The following is a 19,351-nucleotide window of genomic DNA, read 5'->3' as shown; positions in this document are numbered from 1 at the left end:
TACCTGCTGGGACCATAAGAAATTCCAGACTCATCTGTTACTTTCCATAAATCAGCTTTTCCTTCAAACAGCCCTCGACCTCCACCCTTCCTGAAAAAAACCTATAATTCAACCTGCAGGTTCCTTCGCCTCCTGCTGGCAAAGCGGAACCTTCATGCCCCACCCCGCGACCTGGGCGGGAGAACAATGGCCGCGGACAAACCTGTTCCGGTCAGGGCGGAAGTCCTGGCGAGCAGGGGGCGGTTCCGTGTCAGATGATCCGAGCTGGTGTGGGAGGGTCGGAGGTCCGCTCGGACGGACGGACGGACGGACGGACAGGCCAAGTGGCCGGCTGACCGGAAGACCGAGGGGACGACAGCCCTGGAAGCGTTCGCTGCGCGGAGGCAGGTGCGAGAGCGGCTCGGGGAAGCGGCCGGGGCCGTCAGGACTGGGGGCGAGAGTGGAGGACGGACACGGCGGACCCCCGGGCTGCCCGACCCCCCCCCCCAGGACCCCAAGGCAAGCCCGGGGTGGGAGTGGGGTGCTGCTCTAGGCTCCAGAAGGAACGTGGGCTTCTCGTCTCGTGAGGGAAACAGGCTGAGAGAGAGAGAGGTGGCGGGGAAAGGGGGACTGTTCTGGCGAGTTCCTTCCGGACAGGGGGTGGTGGTGGGGAGTCTCGTCTGACCCCTTGTCCCCCTTTCTGCGCCCCCTGGGTTGTCCCCGTCTCTGTCATGTCGGAGGAGGGGCGCATTAACGAGCTTAGCCCGAGAAGCACTGGGCTGAGACTGGTGTTGAAGGCTTCACCTGCCGAAACAAGTATGCATTCTGGAAGGAGGTGTCAGGTCCCTGGCCACCCCGAGCTGGATTGTGGGGGGCTCAGTTCCTTCATTTGTGAAATGGGGCCATGTTTTTGACCCCCAACCCCCAAATTGGGTTCTTGGGGCCCTTTGGAACCCCCTGGGAGGCCGGCTTTGCAGATCTGCTTTGAAATCTGGGCAGGAACTTGGACTCTGTGCTTTGAATCCGCCTCTTTACTCATAGCTTGTTTGAACGCGGTGGAGTTTAAGCTCACCCGTTCTGGTCATTCCTGGCTTTGAGGCAGCTAGAGCCAGTGGGGTGCTGCTGGTGGTGGGAAACTTTGAAAGGACTAGAGTGTTTAAAGAAAGCCCTGGAAGAGAACTGGTGACTTTAAACACTTGGCTGGGGGGACAAACACCTGTTAACAACCGAGTGGGCTTCTGCCCTGAGAAGGAGGCGGATGCAGGAGAATCTTTCCAGAAGATTACTGGAGAACTCTGGAGGCGTGCTTAGAGATGGCCAGCTCTAGTAGGGCTGGCAAGGAATTGAAGGAGACACACAGGTGTCAGGCAGAAATCCTTCCCAAAGGAAAAGTCTCCAAGTCGTTTGAGTCTTTCTGGGGTCGACCCAGCCCTCAAGTCAACTTGAGTTTGTTTTCTTGATACTTCTGCCCTCCAGCCCACCTCTGCTGACAGTAACGCCAGCTGGCCTTACATAATCGCCTCCAGGTTGTCCGATGCGCCATTCTCCGCCTTCGAGGACTTTGGAACGAGCTGACATCTGATAGAAGGGCTTTATGAGTGTTTGTTATGAAGTGTTAGGTTTGTTATAAACAAGGTTGTTTATAATAGTTTATGTGCTAAGAACATTTTGGAATGGGAAGACTTTGGGGGTTGAGCGGGAGAAGCTGCTGAGTGTTTTGGCGCAAAGAACTGAATTGGAAGGGCCTGTAGAGGTTGTTTAGGCCAGCCTTTTTGTTTTGTTTTTAAGATTTCTTTATTTTTATCTGAGAGGCAGATTTATGGAGAGAGAAAGATCTTCCATCTTCTGGTTTACTCCCCAGGGGCTGCAGCAGCCAGAACTGAGCCAATCCAAAGCCAGGAGCTTTTTCTGGATTTCCCACATGGATGCAGGAACCCAAGGCTTTGGGCCAGACTCCACTGGTTTCCCAGGCCCTAAGCAGGGAGTTGGATTGGAAATGGAGCAGCTGGGACTCGAACCAGTAGCCATTTGGGTTACACACAATGCAGGCATAAGATTAACATTTTAAGTCACCATGCTGACCCCTAGGCCAGCCTTCTCCATGGAACATAAATCCTCCTTTGTATCTCTCTTCAGCATTGTCTGTGTAAATGTGAGACAATGCTTGTGGTCTTATAGATGAGTTTGTTTGTTTTTAAGATTTATTTATTTATTTATTCAAAAGGTAGAGTCACAGAGATCTTCCGTCTGCTGGTTTCTTTCCCCAAATTGTCACAGATGCCAGGGCTCAGCCAGGAGGAAGCAGAAGCTAGGAACTGCATGTGGGTGGCAGAGGCCCCGGGCACATAGGCTGGCACTTATGGCCTTTCCAGGTGCACTAGCAGGAGTTTGATGGGCAGTGGCATAGCCGGAACATGAGCGTTCTGATTTGGGATTGTGACGTCTTAGGCAGCAACGTAGCCTGCACGTCGAAGCTGACCTTTATTATAGACTGGCTTTGTACACAGTGTCTAAAACCGCCCTGTTAAGGATTTGCCAGCCCATGTTGATTTACATGTAATGTGCAGGTGATGGTTCTCGTTTACCTTTAATTTTCTAACCAAATATGGAATTTCCTTTTCTGGTGCTGTACAAGTAAATTTCTTTTTCACTACCTGTTGGAATGTTTCAAAATGCTCCCCTTGTCTTACACAACAGAGATTTCCCAGTTGTGACCGAATTCTGGGGTTGCTCCCTTTGCCCCCCAACAAACAAGGCTGAAATTAAACCTGTGTTTATGTTTGTGTTTCTCAAGACTGAAAAAGATGTTTCCTCTTTAAGAAGCCCATGGATTGGTGTTTATTGTTAAGTGTGCTCTTCCAGTCTGTGGTCTGAAGAGATACATCTAGAAAAGGGGGTTCACTGGCAAAAAATACGTTTGGGGAAGGCTCTGTAACATTTGTATTAATTAGTTGCTACTGTAAAATCCTTGAGATCAAACTCCTTCAGCAGGGGAGGAGTTTGTTTTGGCTCGCAGTGCTGCAAGCTCACAGGCCAAGACTGGGAGGCCTTGTTGGTTTGGCCTCTGATCTGGGCACCTGGCCGTGGCAGGGCGCTCGTGGAGAGGATCTGTGCTAGCCAGGAAGGGGGGAGGGAAGAAGGAGAGAGAGACTCTGCCCCACCCAGGCCTTAGAACCAGCCCTCTTAGCAGTTAGCTTCCAAGGGCCAGCATTGTAGTGCAGTGAGTTAAGCTGCTGACCGCAACACCAGCGTCCAAATAGGAGCACTGGTTCAAGTCCTGACTGCTTCACTTCCGATCCAGCTCCCTGCTAATGTGCCTGGAATGGGAGAAGAAGATGGTTCAAGTACTTGGGTCCCTGCCACCCATTTGAGAGACCCGGATGGAGTTCCATGCTCCTGGCTCTGGCCAGTTGCTGTTATTTGGGGAGTGAAGATCTCTCTCTCTCTCTTTTTCAAGTTTATTTATTTATTTATTTATTTATTTGGAAGAGTTGCCTTCTAGGCTGCCTCCAGAGGTCTAAGACCTCCTACTAGTCCTCACCTCCAGTTACCAGAATTGGATTCTGTTTCTGTCTTCACCATACCATTGTCTTATGACTTAGGGTTTAAACAGTTGCAGGAGTTTTGAGAGCCTAATTCTGCTCATTTTTACCATTTAAAAAATATTTTTTAAAAGATTATTTATTTGTTTGAAATAGTTATAGAGAGAATAGACAGATCCTCTAGCCCCTGGCTCACCCCCACAAATGGTTGTAGTGGCTGAAGCTGGGCCAGGTTGAAGCCAAGGGTCAGCTTTTTCTGGGGCTCCCGTATGGGCGCAGAGGCCTAGGTACTTATGACATTCCACTGCTTTCCCAGGCACTAGATCAGAAGTGGAGCAGCTGGGACTTGAACCGCAGTATATGTGGGATAGCAGCATTGCAGACACCTGCTTTACCCACTGTGCTACAGTGGCTCTTCCTCTGTTTTAGTTTATTTGGCAAAGTTAAGAGAGAAAAAGAGAAGGAAAAATTTCCTGTATTTGGTTCACTCCTCAAATGAACACTAGGCCAGGCCAAAGCCAGGAGTCAGAAACTTCTTCAGGGTCTTCTGGAAGGTGCAGGAGGCCAAGCACTTGAGCCATCCTCTCCAGCCTTTCCAGACACATTCGCAGGGAGCTGGATCGGAAGTGAGATAGCTGGGACTCCAGCTTGTGCCCAAACCTGCTATTTCATGACTCTGCCCTCTTCCCACAATGTTGTTCAAATCATGGCATCATTGTCTCTGCTTGGAGTTCTACCGCTGCTTAAGAAGTCGTGCTGTTAAGAGATGGACTTTATAAGCCAAGATAATAACTTGTTTCAAGTGTTTAATGTAGTGTTGCCAAACTTGCCCAATGGAAACTGTTTTTTAAAAAATTGAGCTAAAATTGAGGTCTGCAAAACAGCCAATGGGCTAGCAAATGGTCTTTTCATTTTTTTTTTTTTAATTTTATGTACTTGAAAAGTAGAGTGGTAGATATTTTCTCCCTTAATGCCTGCAACAGCCAGATTTGGATCAGGCTGAAGGTAGGAGACTGAAACTCCATCTGGGTCTCCCACATAGGTGGCAGGGACCCAAGGACTTGAGCCATCATCTGCTTTCGCAGGTACATTAGGGAACCTGCTCAGTAGCTATGTAGCCAGGATATAAACCGGCACTCGGCCATGGGATGTGGGCATCACAAGCTGCAGCATAACCTGCACAACACCCACCCTTGGATTTTCCATTTTATTTATTTATTTATTTAAACTTATTTATTTTTTATTGAAAAGGTAGGTATACAGAGAGGAGGAGAGACAGAGAGGAAGATCTTCTGTCTGATGATTCACTCCCCAAGTGGCTGTAATGACCAGAGCTGAACCAGTCTGAAGCCAGGAGCCCAGAACCTCCTCCAGATCTCCCACACGGGTGCAGGAACCCAAGGCTTTGGGCTGTCCTCGACTGTTTTCTCAGGCCACAAGCAGGGAGCTGGATGGGAAGCGGGGCCACTGGGATTAGGACCAGCGGCTTATGGGATCCCAGCGCTCTCAAGGCAAGGACTTTATTTTCGCTTGAAGGAATTAGATCTTCCATCCACTGGTTTGCTGTCCAAATGGCTGCAACATCCAAAACTGGGCTGACCTGAAACCTGGAGCCAGGGGCTTCTTCCAGGTCTCCTACTGGAGATGCAGGGGCCCAAGGCGTTGTACCACCCTCTGCTGCTTTTTCCAGGCCATTCACAAGGAGCTGGATTGGAAGTAGAGCAGCTGGCACTTAAAGCGATGTCCATATGGGATGTGGGTGCCTAAGTGGAGGATTAGCTTGCTATGCCACCGTTCTGATCCCAGTAATTTTTTTTTGGTTAAATTGTGTATTTGAAATGATTGCAGAGAAAGAGAGCAAACGAGCTTCTATTTATGCGTTCACTTCCCATAATACCTTAACAGCTAACGCTGCGCAAGGTCAAAGCTCGGAGCTTCCTCAGGGTCTCAACATGGATGCAGGGTCCCAAGTACTCATACCAATCTTTGCTCTTTTCTCAGGCACATGAGCAGGGAGTCGAATCAGAAGTGGAGCAGGAGGGACTTGAACCGGTGCCCATATCGGAAGCTGACATGGGAAGTGGAGTCTTAACTCACTCCACAATGCCAGCTCCATCCCAGAAATTCTAATTATGAAAGTAATATATGCTCATTGTAGACATGTTGAAAAGTGTAGAAATGCCACCTGCTCTCTGGCCCCGATCTCTAATTCCATTATCTAAAGAGATCCTTTGGTGCAGTTGCCTTATGTCCTCCATGCTTCTCCTCACCAACTACATTTTTAATACCTGGAATCACTCACTATACACAACTATACACCTTGCTTTTTCCTGCTAACATTGTAACATGGATGTTCGCATGTTTCCCCAGCGTCTTCTGCAGGCATCACTTCCAGCACCTGCGGACTTCCCTTCTATAACCATTCTCTTTATTATTCAGTAAGTCAGTGAACCTGGCGGTATAGACACGATGTGTACAGTAAACACTCCGCATATTCTTAACAGGGCAGAAATGTAGTTTTGATACACTTTTTTAAGGAGCACAAATTTATTTAAAACTTTACTGTGTTAACATGTAACCTAAGATTTGCTATTTTGAGTGTTGTTGAATGTGGAATTCAGTGACATTAGGGGCCCTCACAGTGTTGTGTAACCATCACCACTGTTTTGAAAACTTTTTATGACTTCTGGACCTGGTACAGTGGCCTAGCGACTAAAGTCCTCTCCTTGAGCGTGCCGGGATCCCATATGGCTGCCGGTTCTAATTCCAGCAGCTCCCATCCAGCTCCCTGCTTGTGGCCTGGGAAAGCTGTCGAGGACGGCCCAAAATCTTGGGACCCTGCACCCACGTGAGAGAACCGGAAGAAGCTTCTGGCTCCTTGCTTTGGATCGACTCAGCACCGGCCCCATTGCGGCCACTTAGGAGTGAATCATCAGACAGATCTTCCTCTCTGTCTCTCCTCCTCTCTGTATATCTGACTTGTAATAAACATAAATCTTAAAAAAAAAAAGAGAAAACTTTTCATAACTTCAAACAGAAACTCTGTACTCATTAGGCAGCGATTCTCCATTTTCTCCCTTCAACGTTCAACAGTCTCCAGTCCAATTGCTGTCTCTCGGATTATGTCAGTTCTAGGTATTGGAATATATAAGGGAGTAACACAACGTATGACCCTTTGTAGAAATGCAGATTGTGTGTGTGTGTGTGTGTGTGTGTGTGTGTGTGTGTGTGTGTGTGTGAAAATACATATAACATTGGGCTGGAACAATGGCTCAGTTAGCTAATCTTTCACCTGCAAGTGCCAGCATCCCATATGAGTGCCAGTTTGTGTCCCTTCTGCTCCACTTCCAATCCAGCTCCCTGCTTGTAGCCTAGGAAGGCAGTGGAAGATGGCTCAGATCCTTGGGACCCTGCAACCACCTGACAGATCCCAAAGAGGCTCCTGGCTCTGGATCAGCTCAGCTCTGGGTGAGGTTGGGGAATGAGCCAGATTTTTCTGTCTGTCTGTCCTTCTCTCTGTAAACCTTCCTTTCTAACAAAAGATAATTTAAAAAAAAGATAGCAACTTAAATTGACCACTCAGCCATTTAGAGTTCAGAGATACCAAGTGCATTTGTATGTACTCCGCCGTGTGTCTCCAGAACTCTCTTCATCCTGCAGGACTGCATCTCCACACTCAGAAAGCTACAACTCCCTGTCCCATCTGCTGTTCAGCCCCGCAGTTACCATCCTGCTGCTTGATTTTGTGACTTGGCCACTCTCAGAAGCTCAAATAAGTGGAATTGTGTGTTTTGGGTGGCGGGGGGCGGACTTATCTGAGCCAACTGTTTCAGGGCTCCTCCAGGTCTAGCACACATCAGATTTCCGTCCTTGTTAAGTTTGAGTAGCATCCTATTGTATAAATAGGCCACATTTTGCACATCCGTTCTTCTGTTGATAATACTTGCATTGCTTCCGTGTTTAGCTATTTTGAATAATGCAGTTAGGAACATGTGCATGTCTGTCCTTGAGACCTTGCTTTCAATCCTTTGGGTACCTACTCCGAAGTAGAATGCTGGGTCATACGGCAGCCATGGCAACCCTCATTTTTAAATTTTTTTCCCCACTAAGGAAAGGCTATATTAACACAAACACACACAATCCACAAAGAGGTAAGAAATTTAAGACACCACGTCGTTAACACACAGGTGGCAGCTGGGCATCACAGGGCCAAACGCTTGAAGGAGATGGCAATGGATCAGCTTCCCATGGTGGAGAGAGCATCTTCATAGGCAAAGGGGGCCCCAGCTTAACATCTGGCCAGTTCTCTCTCCTCATCAGGGATCACGAGAGCACTCCATCCAAGGGAATCTCTATACCGTTTTCTCCAGCAGCTACCCCGTCTTACACTCCCCCCAAGAGAGCACCAGGGTCCCATTTCTCCAAATGCTCACTAACCTGTCTTTTCTACTTTTGTCATAGGAGCTATCCTAATGGGATGAGGTAGCATTTCATTATAATTTTCACTTGCATTTCCCTTATGATTAGTTACTTGAATGTCTTCTTTGGAGAAATAACTCAAATCCTTTGCCCATTTTTGGATTGAATTTTTTTTTTTGCAAGACAGGATTTTTATTACATTTTAGATATTAAGCTGGTATTGGGTACCTGATTTACAAATTTTTCCTTTTTTATGTTGCTGTTTTATTCTGCTAATAGTGTCTGTAACACTGTTAACACAGAACTTAAAAAGATTTCATGAAATCTGTTTTTCTAGTTACTTCTACATTTGGTGTCATATTCAAGAAACTATTGCTGGAAATATAGTCTTTTAAGGATTTATTTATTTGATTGAAACAATGACAGGGGAGAGATGGAATGAAATCTTCCATCTGCTGGTTCACTCTCCAAATAGCCACAGCAGCCAGGTCTGGGCCAGGCTCAAGCCAGGAGCCAGGAACTTCTTTTCGGTCTCCCACAGGGTACCTTCTTAGACATAATAACTGTTGAATTGGAAGTGGAGTAACTGGCACTTCAGCTGGCACTCCAGCATGAGATACCTAGCTTAATGTGCTGCACCACAACAGCAGCCCCAGAAATGTAGCTTTTGAAGTAGGAACCAGGTGACTTCTGGATTAAGATTCTGAGTAGTGGTCCTTTTTATGGAGTGGTTATCATTTCACTGGTCAGTGGGAGCACCTCAGTGGTGGGTCCTTGTCTCCAGCTAGGGACAAGGGAAGCAGAGATAAGAGGCAGCATTTGGATTGCCATTGAGGCAGACCACGCCTGCTTCTGTGGAAGTGGCCCAGGGGACTGGCCATTCCATCCTAGGGCCAGTCACCAGATGGATTCCCACGGTAGTCACTTACCGCACCTGACTATATACCAGGCTCTCCCCCAGTAACTCCCTAAAAATGCTGTGTGATACAGACAAGGCTGGGGTTGGCAAAGCAAATAGCTCTCTGAACAGTGAGTAGGTCCTGGGCAAAGTCCAAGGCATTTTCTTGTTTTTTTCTTTTTCTAATAAACATTGAAGAATTTCATTTTATTTGTTTCAGTGGCAGAGAAGAGGGGTGGAGAGAGAGAGGTCCCATCTTCTGGTTTACTTCCCACATGGCCACAGTGACTGGGCCAGGCAGACACTCACAGCTGGGAGTTCGTTCCATGTCTCATCTTAGGCAAGGACCCATCTGCCTGAGCCATCACCTGCTGCCTCCAGGGTACTTCAGCAGGAAGAAGCTGGAATTGGAAGAAGAGCCAGGACTTGAACACCAGGCACTCCAGCATAGAATGTGGGCATTCCCAAGTGGTGATTTACTTGCTACACTAAAGACCCACCTCTTGTGTGTGTGTGTGTGTGTTTGATTTTTAACCACAGTAAGTTCTTTGGATCTCTTTTAGAAAAACAAGTGAGACCTGGGCTTTGTCAAGTAAAGGCTGGGTGTTACCAGCTCTTAGAATGTTTTCTTCTTCATTGGTTGAAACTTGTCAACCTCTTTTTTTTCTTTCTTTCTTTCTTTCTTTCTTTTTTTTTTTAGCAGCTGCCTTTCAGAGTATTTTAGAGGTTTTTAGTTCATCCTCAGGTGCAGTTGGAATTAGTGAGATGTCCTAGAACTTGCATAGATTTTTCTGGACTGCATGAAAAATGAAAACAAAAACTGCCATGAACCAAGGGAGGGGCAGGGATCTCCACTTGCCAGTGAAGACACTTGGCCTCACAGAAGACAAAGTCCTCAGGCTCCGAGGTTCCTTCCACAGTGTTCTAGAAATCCACAGTGCTTAGCTGGGATCTGGCCATTCTGAAGAGCTTTTCTTTGATACAGTAGGTTCCCCAGCCATGCTGATGTGAATTGAAATTGGCATTTTCTCACCATTCAATCATGTACATGTATGTCAGGCATCTGGTGCCTGTCGGACACTGTGCTCTTGCCCCGGGAGATAACTGCCCGGTGTGGACAGTGGACTGTCCTCTGAGTGAGCAGGAGCGTCTCTGAGGAAGTGAGTATCAATTTAAGAGAGCCTTGAGCCACTTAATTTCTGGTTACTGATCCCTGATTCCCACCCTACTCCCATTTAAGGGCTTGGGACAGTGCTTGCTTTTTAAAAAGTAAGACAGTTAAGACTATAGAACAATTGTGTAACATTTCCAATTTTGGAAAAAGAAAAAAACGTAATCACTTGAGAATGTTTTGTTCTCATGAGATTACTGACTTGATGTAGCTTCAGTTACTTAGGTTGAATGGCTTTGGGTGATGAAGTTCTGAGTGTCCCTAAACATCAGACCTATGAATTGCTCTGGAGCGACCTGGCCTTGTGTTGAGTAAGGGGCCTGGAAGCTGGGTCTGAATGCACAAGGACAGATCACAGAGGTACCATCGGTTAAGCATGTAGGCTTGGGGTCAGGAGGCTTTGCCTCTGACTGGCTCTGTGACCATGGGCAAGTGACCTAACCACTCTGAACCTTGCCCTCGCTTCCCATTGGATGTTAACGATGGAATAATGACCTTTAAGTGGGCAGTACAGAAAATGGAGTCATTTATGTAGAAAGGGATAAGAATTGTGATAACATTTAAGCACTCCTAAGCAGTATCTGGGTTTTGTCTGGGTCACTAAGCGTGTCACACTTTAGGTCTCCTTTGGCACATCAGGGTAGTAGTTCTGATTCACTTGCTCTGCCCTCAAGGGATACTTGAAGGCATCCTTCATTAAGAAGAATTTATGACTCACGGAGCAAATTAACTAAGTATCTGCTGATTGTGTAGCCCTGAGGAGGGGAGCGGCATAGAAGGGCCACTGGGCCTCCTGTGCACGTGGTGGGAACACCTACAAGGGGGGGAGGACTCCCGTTGCTGGAGCACTGTGCCAGCGCCTTTCCATTTATCTCTTTAATTCTCACAGCTCCTTTTTCCCACGCTGATGAGTAAAGCAAAAGTGAGGAAAAGTCCCTAAGTGGTAGAGCTGAGATAGGAACTCAAGAACCTCTGCCAGGGTAGCTTCTAGAAACAAAACTTCTTAGAAAGTCAAGAAGCATTTTAAGACACTGATCAAAGGGATTGAAAAAGGGAGTCTGTTAGATATGCCTTAAGATTTTGTGCCATTACTAGGTAGTTCAAATCCCACTCCCTACCCCAACCCTCCAAAAGGCAAAAAAAGAGATTTCCCATCCTCTGGGTAACTCCCAAAATGCCTGTAGCAGCTGGGACTGGGCCAGGCTAAAGCCAGGAACTGAATTCTTTAAAAAAAAAAAAAAAACTGTTTATTTATTTATTTACAAAGATTTACAGGGAGAAGGAGATACGGAAAGATCTTCCATCCGCTGGTTCAATCGCCGGAGGTGAGCTAATCTGAAGCCAGGAGCTTCCTCCAGGTCTCCCGCGCAGGTGCAGGTTCCCAAGGCTTTGGGCCGTCCTCTGCCTTTCCAGGCCACAGGCAGGGAGCTGGATGGGAAGTGGAGCAGTAGGGACATGAACTGGCACCCAGATGTGTTCTCAACACTTGCAAGGCAAGGATTTATCCACTGGGCCATCACGCCAGGCTAAAGCCAGGAATTGAGATCTCAATCTGGGTCTTCCATGTGGGTGGCAGGCACCCAGCCACTTGCCTTCACTTACTGCCTTCCTGGGTGCACACTGACAAAAGGCTGGAGCCAAGGGTGGGGCTAGGACTTTAACCTAGACATTCCAATAAAGGATGTGGGCATTCCAAGTAGAATGTCAACTGTTACACTGAACACCAGCCCGAAAACTTGTCATGTTTTATTTGGTAATCTTTAAGAAAATCATTGCGGGTGCAGCAAGTTAATCCCGTTCCCTGTGGTGCCGGCATCCCGTATTTGCACTGGTTGGTGTCCCAGTTTATCCCATCGCACTGTCGATTGCAGCCTGGGATAAGCAAGGGAGGATCCCAGTGCTTGGAATCCCGCATCCACGTGGGAGACCTGGAAGAAGCTCCCTGCTTCGGAGCAGCTCAGCTCCAGCCTTGTAGCCATTTGAGAAATGAACCAGCAGATGTAAGACCTCCTTTTTTATCTCCCCTCTCTGTAAAAATCTGCCTTCTAAATAATGATAAAACTTTAAAAAAATCATTGACACTCAAAACTGAATGAATGGACAAAACACCCTGTGAGTTCAGAAACAGAAGAAAATGTAAGAAAGAACATGCTGCTCAGATGTGTTTTATTTGAAAGTTGTTGCATCTCCAGGGCTTAGCACAATGCGTGGACCGTAACGGGCCTTAAAGTAATCAGTGAATTTAAAATGTCTTTCCATGATTCCACACTTACGCTGTATTTCTCATTGACCTAGCATCCATCCTCTTGAAAACACGTGTCGCTGTCAAGGATCTGAGGAAACAGGCATGCTTAAGTGTTTCTCGTGGGAGTAAGAATCAGTATATCCTCCTGGGCAGGTTCTTGGCACTATCAGAGTTACAAACATAGATACTTTTTTTTTAAGATGCATTTTATTTTTATTGGAAAGTCAGATCTGCAGAGAGAAGGAGAGACAGATCTTTTGTCCACTGATTTATTCCACAAGTGGCTACAACAGCCAGAGCTGAGCTGATCTGAAGCCAGGCTTCTTCCGTGTCTCCCACGTGGGTGCAGGGTCCCAAGACTTTGGTCCATTCTCCTCTGCTTTCCAAGGTCACAGGCAGGGAGCTAGATGGGAAGTCAAGCAGCCAGGATACGAACCAGCACCTCTGTGGAATCCTGGCAGTTGCAAGGTGAGGATTTAGCCACTAGGCTATCGTGCTGGGCCCAGATAGGTACTTTAAAAAAAAAGAAGATTGGTTTATTTATTTGAAAGTCAGGGAGAGGGCCCAGTGCAGTAGCCTAGTGGCTAAATCCTAACCTTGCAACCACTGGGATCCCATTATGGGTGCCAGTCTGTGTGTCTCAGCTACTCCTCTTTCCACCCAGCATCCTGTGTGTGGCCTAGGAAAACAGTCGAGGACGGCTAAAGCCTTGGGATGCTGCAACCCACATGGGAGGCCCAGAGAAAGCTCCTGGCTTCAGATAGGCTTAGCCCCGGCCGTTGTGGTCACTTGGAGAGTGAGCCAGTGGACAGAGCTTTGTGTCTCTCCTTCTCTGTAGATGTAACTTTCCAATAAAAAAATAATAAAATAAATCTTTTTTTTAAAAAGGGAGAGATGGGAAAAAAGAAAAAAAAACCTAATAAATAGGTATGTAATTTCACCATCTAGAGACCACTCTAGCTCATATTTTTGGCTTCTTTTTCCTATGTGTTTGTCATACCTGCTGTATAATAGCAGCTGTTATTATATAACATGCCCAGTGTTATATACAATTTTGCATCCTGCCTTTTCCATTTACCATTCTGCCTTGGAATTAAAATTCCTTTGTAAGTAAAATACCTGTGAGGGCTTTATGTAATCTGTTTAGTAACCTGTGATAGAGTAAGAGACAGTGAGGATTACAACACATAACCTGTCCTGTGGATGCAGCAGTTTACTTAGCTGGGGAAAGGAGAGACAGACAAGACAGGGCCATGAAAATCCCGGAATCCTCTGGAAGGTTTGGTGGATCTGGGTTATGCCCTGCCGTCGGAGCCAGAGCTGAGGGCAGTGAGCGCCCAAGGCTTTTCTTCTTGCCTTCGTTCTGCCCTCGCTTCCTTTCCGCCCCTGTGTGTGCCCTGGGCTCCAGCTCCACTGACCTTGGCACAGCGGACTGTACACTGTCTTGTGAGCTGTGTGCACACCCTCGCCAGGAGGCCCTGTCCCCCCGCACTGGTGCCCACACACCTCTGCCAGGTGCCCAGTAACTGGGTAGCCTCGGTAGTTTACTTTTCTATTTCCTCCTTCTACTGAAACTTTTTAAATATCTGCAACCTTTTAAAGAGCATTTTATTTACTTGAGAGTCAAGGAGCTCCTAACCGCAATGCCTGCGGTGACCTGAGCCATGGGCCGTGCTGAAGCCGGAAGCTGGGAACCCAGCCCACACCTCTCACGTAGGTGGCCAGGATCCAAATAATTGGGCTGTCGCTGCCACCTCGCAGGGTCGGCCCTGGCAGGAAGCTGGCTGTCTCTATCCTGAATGCCTGAGTCTTGAATAAATCGAAGTAAGTGAATAGGGAGATGTGAGAGTGCTAGACAAGTGCACTTAGGCAACCCAGTAAGAAGCCAGTCCTCACAGACTTTCTTGTCATTTTGAGTCTGAAAGGTCATTTATAACCTTGGCCCTGGCTTTGAGGACCAAGTCTGTGTGGGCTGCCCTAGGGACCTAAACAATGGATTAAACTTTTAGAACTTGTTTTTGTGTGTTCCAAGTTCTACTCAACTTACTCAGATTTCTTCCCACTCTAGCCTTCCATGAGTATGATGCAGACATTCTTGGAATGTAAGTCTCTTCTCTGCCTACTGAGCCTCCCTGTGGCGCAGGAGGCAGATGGTGATCCACATAGATGGGCCCAGGCATGCCAAGACTCCTGGTGCCAAGGTCCCATAGGAACAAGCATGTGCCCGCAAGAACCAGACTTCTGCCAAGACTGCCCCAGTTATATATCACACAAATTTGTAACATTCATCACGAAGATAAACATTTCTAGGTACCTCTGTACCCTGGGGTCCAGGAATTAGCATCAAAGAGATGGAGAAGGCAGATTAGGAATAGCTCCATTTCTCCAGAAACAGACCAAACACAAGAATGTTATGAAGAGATTTCCTCATGCGGTCAAGTTCTTGCTTTGTGTTCTCTGACTCGCAGAGCTCCTGTGAACTAAGCCTGAGCAAGAGGAACAGAGGGCAGCTCTGGAAAGGTAACAAAAATGAGAACGTTGGGTTAGTCCCCCTCACCTGTCTGGCTCTGCATGTCTTGTCTTTTTGTTTTTAACATTTATTTTATTGGAAAGTCAGATATACAGAGAGGAAGATCTTCCACTCATTGATTCACTCCCCAAGCTGCCACAACAGCCCGAGCTGAACCAATCAGAAGCCAGGAACCAGGAGCCTCTTTCGGGCCTCCCACACAGGTGCAGGGTCCCAAGGCTTTGGGCCGTCCTTGCCTGCTTTCCCAGGCCACAAAGAGGGAGCTAGATGGGAAGTGGGGCTGCTGGGATTAGAACCGGCGCTCATATGGGATCCCAACATGAGAACTTTAGCCACTAGGCTATTGTGCCGGCCCAGCTCTGCATTTCTATGGGATCAATTAGATATGGCACATCTGCCTTGGTCCCAACACCACTTAGGTTGCCCTGAACATTGCTGAGAAGTGTTTTCCATTGAAAACATTTTTTTAAAAACTTATTATTATTTTTTTTATTTGAAAGAGTTACAGAGAGGAGAAACAAAGCTTTACTTTGGTTTGCTCCACAAATGGCCGCAGTGACTGGAGCTGGGCTGATCTGGAGCCAGGAGCTTCTGTTGGCTCGCCCACTTGGGTGCAGGGGTCTAAGTGCTTGAGCCATCGTTTGCTGCTTCCTAGGCCCTAAGCAGGGTGCTGGATCAGAAGTGGAACAGCCAGGACACAAGGCAGCGCTCATATGGAATCCTGGCGCTTGAAGTGGGGAGGATTAGCCAGTTGCCATCGCGCCAACCCCAGACTTGCTCCTATTTAGGACTTCTCTGCAGTTGGTCACATCAGACCTTAAATGGGATTGATGTTGCAGTCTTATTGGTTGAATGAGTAATTCAGTGAGTGCTGTTTGGTTTACACTCCAAAGAACACAGAAGTCACAACATTGCATGATGAATTGGGCAGGTTGGGGAAGAGGGAGGGATGGAAATACAGACCATGAATTGCTTTTGTAAAGCAGCCTGTGACCAGGTATCCAAGGAGAATGGAAAGAGTGCCGATACTGCGCTGAGAAGTTCAGATGTGGCGCTGCATGGTGACTTGGTGTTAGGCATGTCTTCTGATGTCCCTGGACTGATGTGCTCAGCTGTGACATGGGGCGAGAATCTAAAGCAGTGATAGATGCGAACCTGCTTTGAACACTGGAAACCGGATTCAGGTCAGGAATGAAGACTGGTCAGCGCGGGGACAGGAGCAGAGGTTGCTATGCAGGAGGACGATTGGCACAACATTTAAGATACCGCTTGGGACGCCCCCATCCCGTGTGCCTGGTTTGAGTCTTGATTCCTCTGCTTCCACACGAGCCTGCTGCTAATGCACACCCTGGGAGGCAGAAGAGGGTGGCCCAAGGGCTTTGGTCTCTGCCACCCGCTTGGGAGACCCAGATTGAGTTCCTAGTACCTGTCTGCAGAATGGCCCAGCCATGGTCATTGCAGGAATTTGGCAAGTGAACTAGTGAATGAAAGATCCATTGCTGTATCTCACTGCCTTTCAACTAATATGAAAATAAATTAAAAATTGAAATAACTATTTAAAAAAATGATCTGGTTAAAGCATGTAAGCCCTTGAAGGACCAGGAGAAATTTGAGCATAATTTGAGCTCAGGAAGGTTCAGGGTCTGCTTCCCTCAATCTAGTTTTCTGAGCCAGTCAGGACCCTCTGTCTTCTAGACTGCTGTCCCAAACCTGCTGGGCCCAGGAGACTGTGGGTGCATTCCTTTGTTCAGCAGGTGTTTGGTAGACAGTCCCTGGGGAAACTGCTCTTCTTTGCCATGCCCCTTGCTGTGGAGAGGTTCCTGTGTTTAGGTGTAAGGAGGAGGTGAGGAGAGGAGATGAGGCCCCAGGGATGGGTGTGTGTCTCTAGGGCCCAGGATATGTTTCAAAGAGGAGTGTGTGACCACAACCAGTCACACATGGCTACACCCACTCACTCAGCAAATATTTCAGTGCTTGCTCAGGTGAGACTCTAGGACCTCGGTAGGGATCCCAGCATGGTCAGTCTACCAGGAATCAGAATGAGAGTGTTGCCATCTCTGTAGAGTGGGGACATGCAGGCCTGTCCCAAAGCTGGCCTGCTTGAGGCTGCCATTTTCTGCAAACTTATGTGCTGAGCTGTTACTGCCCCAACCAGTCTCGCCACAGCACCTTTGTTGGCCCTGCTTGTCTGCTTATGTCTTTGTGTAGGAGTGTAGGCCGTGCAGAAGCTTGTGGGGTCTAGGCACAGGGAGAGTGGTAGACCTGGGCAGGTGGTCTTTGTGGTACCTCCCCGGGTACTAGAGCCTTGGTAGTCCTGCTAGGTCACTGTGTCACCTCATGGGGCCACCTCGGTAGCCCCAGAGAAGGCACGATGCTCCCATTTCTCAGGTGAGAAGAGATGCAAGCCATCACAGGATCTTCCCAAACCACAAGGCAGTCAGCGGTGGAGGTGGAGGCAGGACTTAAACTCAGAGCTTTCCAGGGTTGGAGGAGACTAGTATTGCTGGGGAAAAAAAAAAAAAACTTAAAAAAAAATACACTGTTGCTTTTCTGTCTGATTTCAAAAATAATGTGTGGAAAACGTGAGTTTATGAACTCCGAGGCCTCAAAGAACGTGAGCCATTCTCCATAAAGCCCGACCAGTAACCATCGTTAGCAGTTTGGTGTGTTCTTTCACATTTAAACACATATTTGAATATTTATTTAGATTCATTGCTATATGTGCTATGTTATTCATGTAACCTCAATATAAAATTGATAATTATAAAATTGAAATAGAATGAAAATATAGAAACCCCAGGTTTCCTAACCTGCGTTGTTCTAGAAGGAAGTGATGATAGTTCAGGATGTGCCTTCTAAACATCTACCACACGCTGTCCATTTACAACACTTGTTTCTCCCCAAATAAATTTGTATACCTACACTTCTGCAACTTGATCTTTTTAAAAAGTATCTTTTTTTTTTTTTATTGGAAAGGCAGATGTACAGAGAGGAGGACAGACAAAAAGATCTTCCGTCCGATGATTCTCTCCCCAAGTGAACGCAATGGCTGGTGCTGCGCCAATCTGAATCCAGGAGCCAGGAGCTTCTTCCTGGTCTCCCACGTGGGTGCAGGGTCCCAAGGCTTTGGGCCGTCCTTCACTGCTTTCCCAGGCCACAAGCAGGGAGCTGGATGGGAAGTGGAGCTGCCGGAATTAGAACCGACAGCCATATGGGATCCCGGCGTGTTCAAGGCAAGGACCTTAACCACTAGGCTACCACACCAGGCCCTAAGAAGTATCTTTCCTTATGGAAATTTTCAAGCACAAGGGTGGACCCATAGAATCAGCCCCCGCTCCTCATCCAATCCTGGCAACTACTCGTTTAATCTTTTCTTTCCACTGCATATACATATATATTATATTATATTATATTATATTATATTATATTATATTATATTATATTATATTATATTATATTATATTATATTATATTATATTATATTATATTATATTATATTATATTATATATCTAGCAGGGAGCTGGATGGGAAATAGGGTCATCAGGATTAGAACCATCGCCCATATGGGATCCCTGTGCATTCAAGGTGAGAACTTTAACCACTACACTGTCGTGCCAGGCCCTCCTACAGTGTTTTAAAGCAGATGCTCAATGTCTTATTATTCCTTCACAAATATGTTTATATCTCTAGCAAACGTGAATTTTTTTTTTTTGTTTTAACAAACTATAGTTCAGTGCCATTATCATACTCAACAAAGCTAGGCCCCGGTGTGATGTCCTAGTGACTAAATCCTCACCTTGCAAGTGCCGGGATCCCATATGGACACCAGTTCTGGCTGTTCCACTTCCTGCTTGTGGCCTGGGAAAGCAGTCGTGGATGACCCAAGGCCTTGGGACTCTGCATCTGCGTGTGAGACCCAGAAGAGGTTCCTGGCTTTGGATTGGCTCTACTCCGCCTGTTGCAGCTGCTTGGAGAGTAAAGCAATGGGTGGAAGATCTTTCTCTCTCTCTCTCTCTCTCTCTCTCTCTCTCTCTTCTCTGTAAATCTGCCTTTTCGATAAAAATAAATAAACCTTAAAAAGAAAAGCTAACAATCCTGTGTTACTAACACCTGGGCTGAATATCCTTCCTAGTTGATTTCTTTGAATCTGGTTCCGTCGAGAAATGAAAATGTCTTCGTTCTCAGCCTGTAGCTCTCAGCCCCACCCTTGCTAGTTTTTGGACAAATTTGGTCATTTGTGCCATAGAAAATCTTACATACTGGATTTGACTGATGGTGTCTTCATGGAATTTGTGTCTATATTCTGAGATTTATTCATTTATTTGAAAGGCAGGTGATTTGGAAAGAGAGGAAGAGGGAAAAAGAGGGACAGAAAGAGATCTGCCATCTGCTGGTTCACCTGGTTCAGTGTGCTGATGAGCACAGTGCCAGGACGAAGCTGGGACAAAGCCAGAAGCCAGGAACTCCATCTGGGTGCCCACCTGGGAGGCAGGAGCCCAAGCACTTGGGCTGTCATCTGCCTCCCTTGGAACATCAGCAGAGAGGGATCAGAAATGGAGCGTCTGG

The 19,351-nt window shown here is 47.0% G+C and overlaps 1 protein-coding gene across 2 annotated transcripts in view; it reads left to right on the top strand.

The window, feature by feature from the left end:
• The first annotated feature begins 255 nt into the window (after positions 1–255).
• The window catches only part of LOC121172060 (E3 ubiquitin-protein ligase RNF185), a 107,538-nt gene continuing 88,442 nt past the window's right edge, over positions 256–19,351 (top strand). For both annotated transcript variants that reach the window (XM_041003856.1, XM_041003859.1), the window contains exon 1: positions 256–387. The gene's annotated coding sequence lies outside the window, so the exon portion shown is untranslated. The remainder of the gene's footprint in view (positions 388–19,351) is intronic.

The sequence above is a fragment of the Ochotona curzoniae genome, unplaced genomic scaffold, assembly GCF_017591425.1.
Source record: "Ochotona curzoniae isolate NIBS_2020 unplaced genomic scaffold, NIBS_Ocur_1.0 scaffold_274, whole genome shotgun sequence".
Taxonomy (NCBI): domain Eukaryota; kingdom Metazoa; phylum Chordata; class Mammalia; order Lagomorpha; family Ochotonidae; genus Ochotona; species Ochotona curzoniae.
This window is presented reverse-complemented; position numbering and strand designations above follow the sequence as displayed.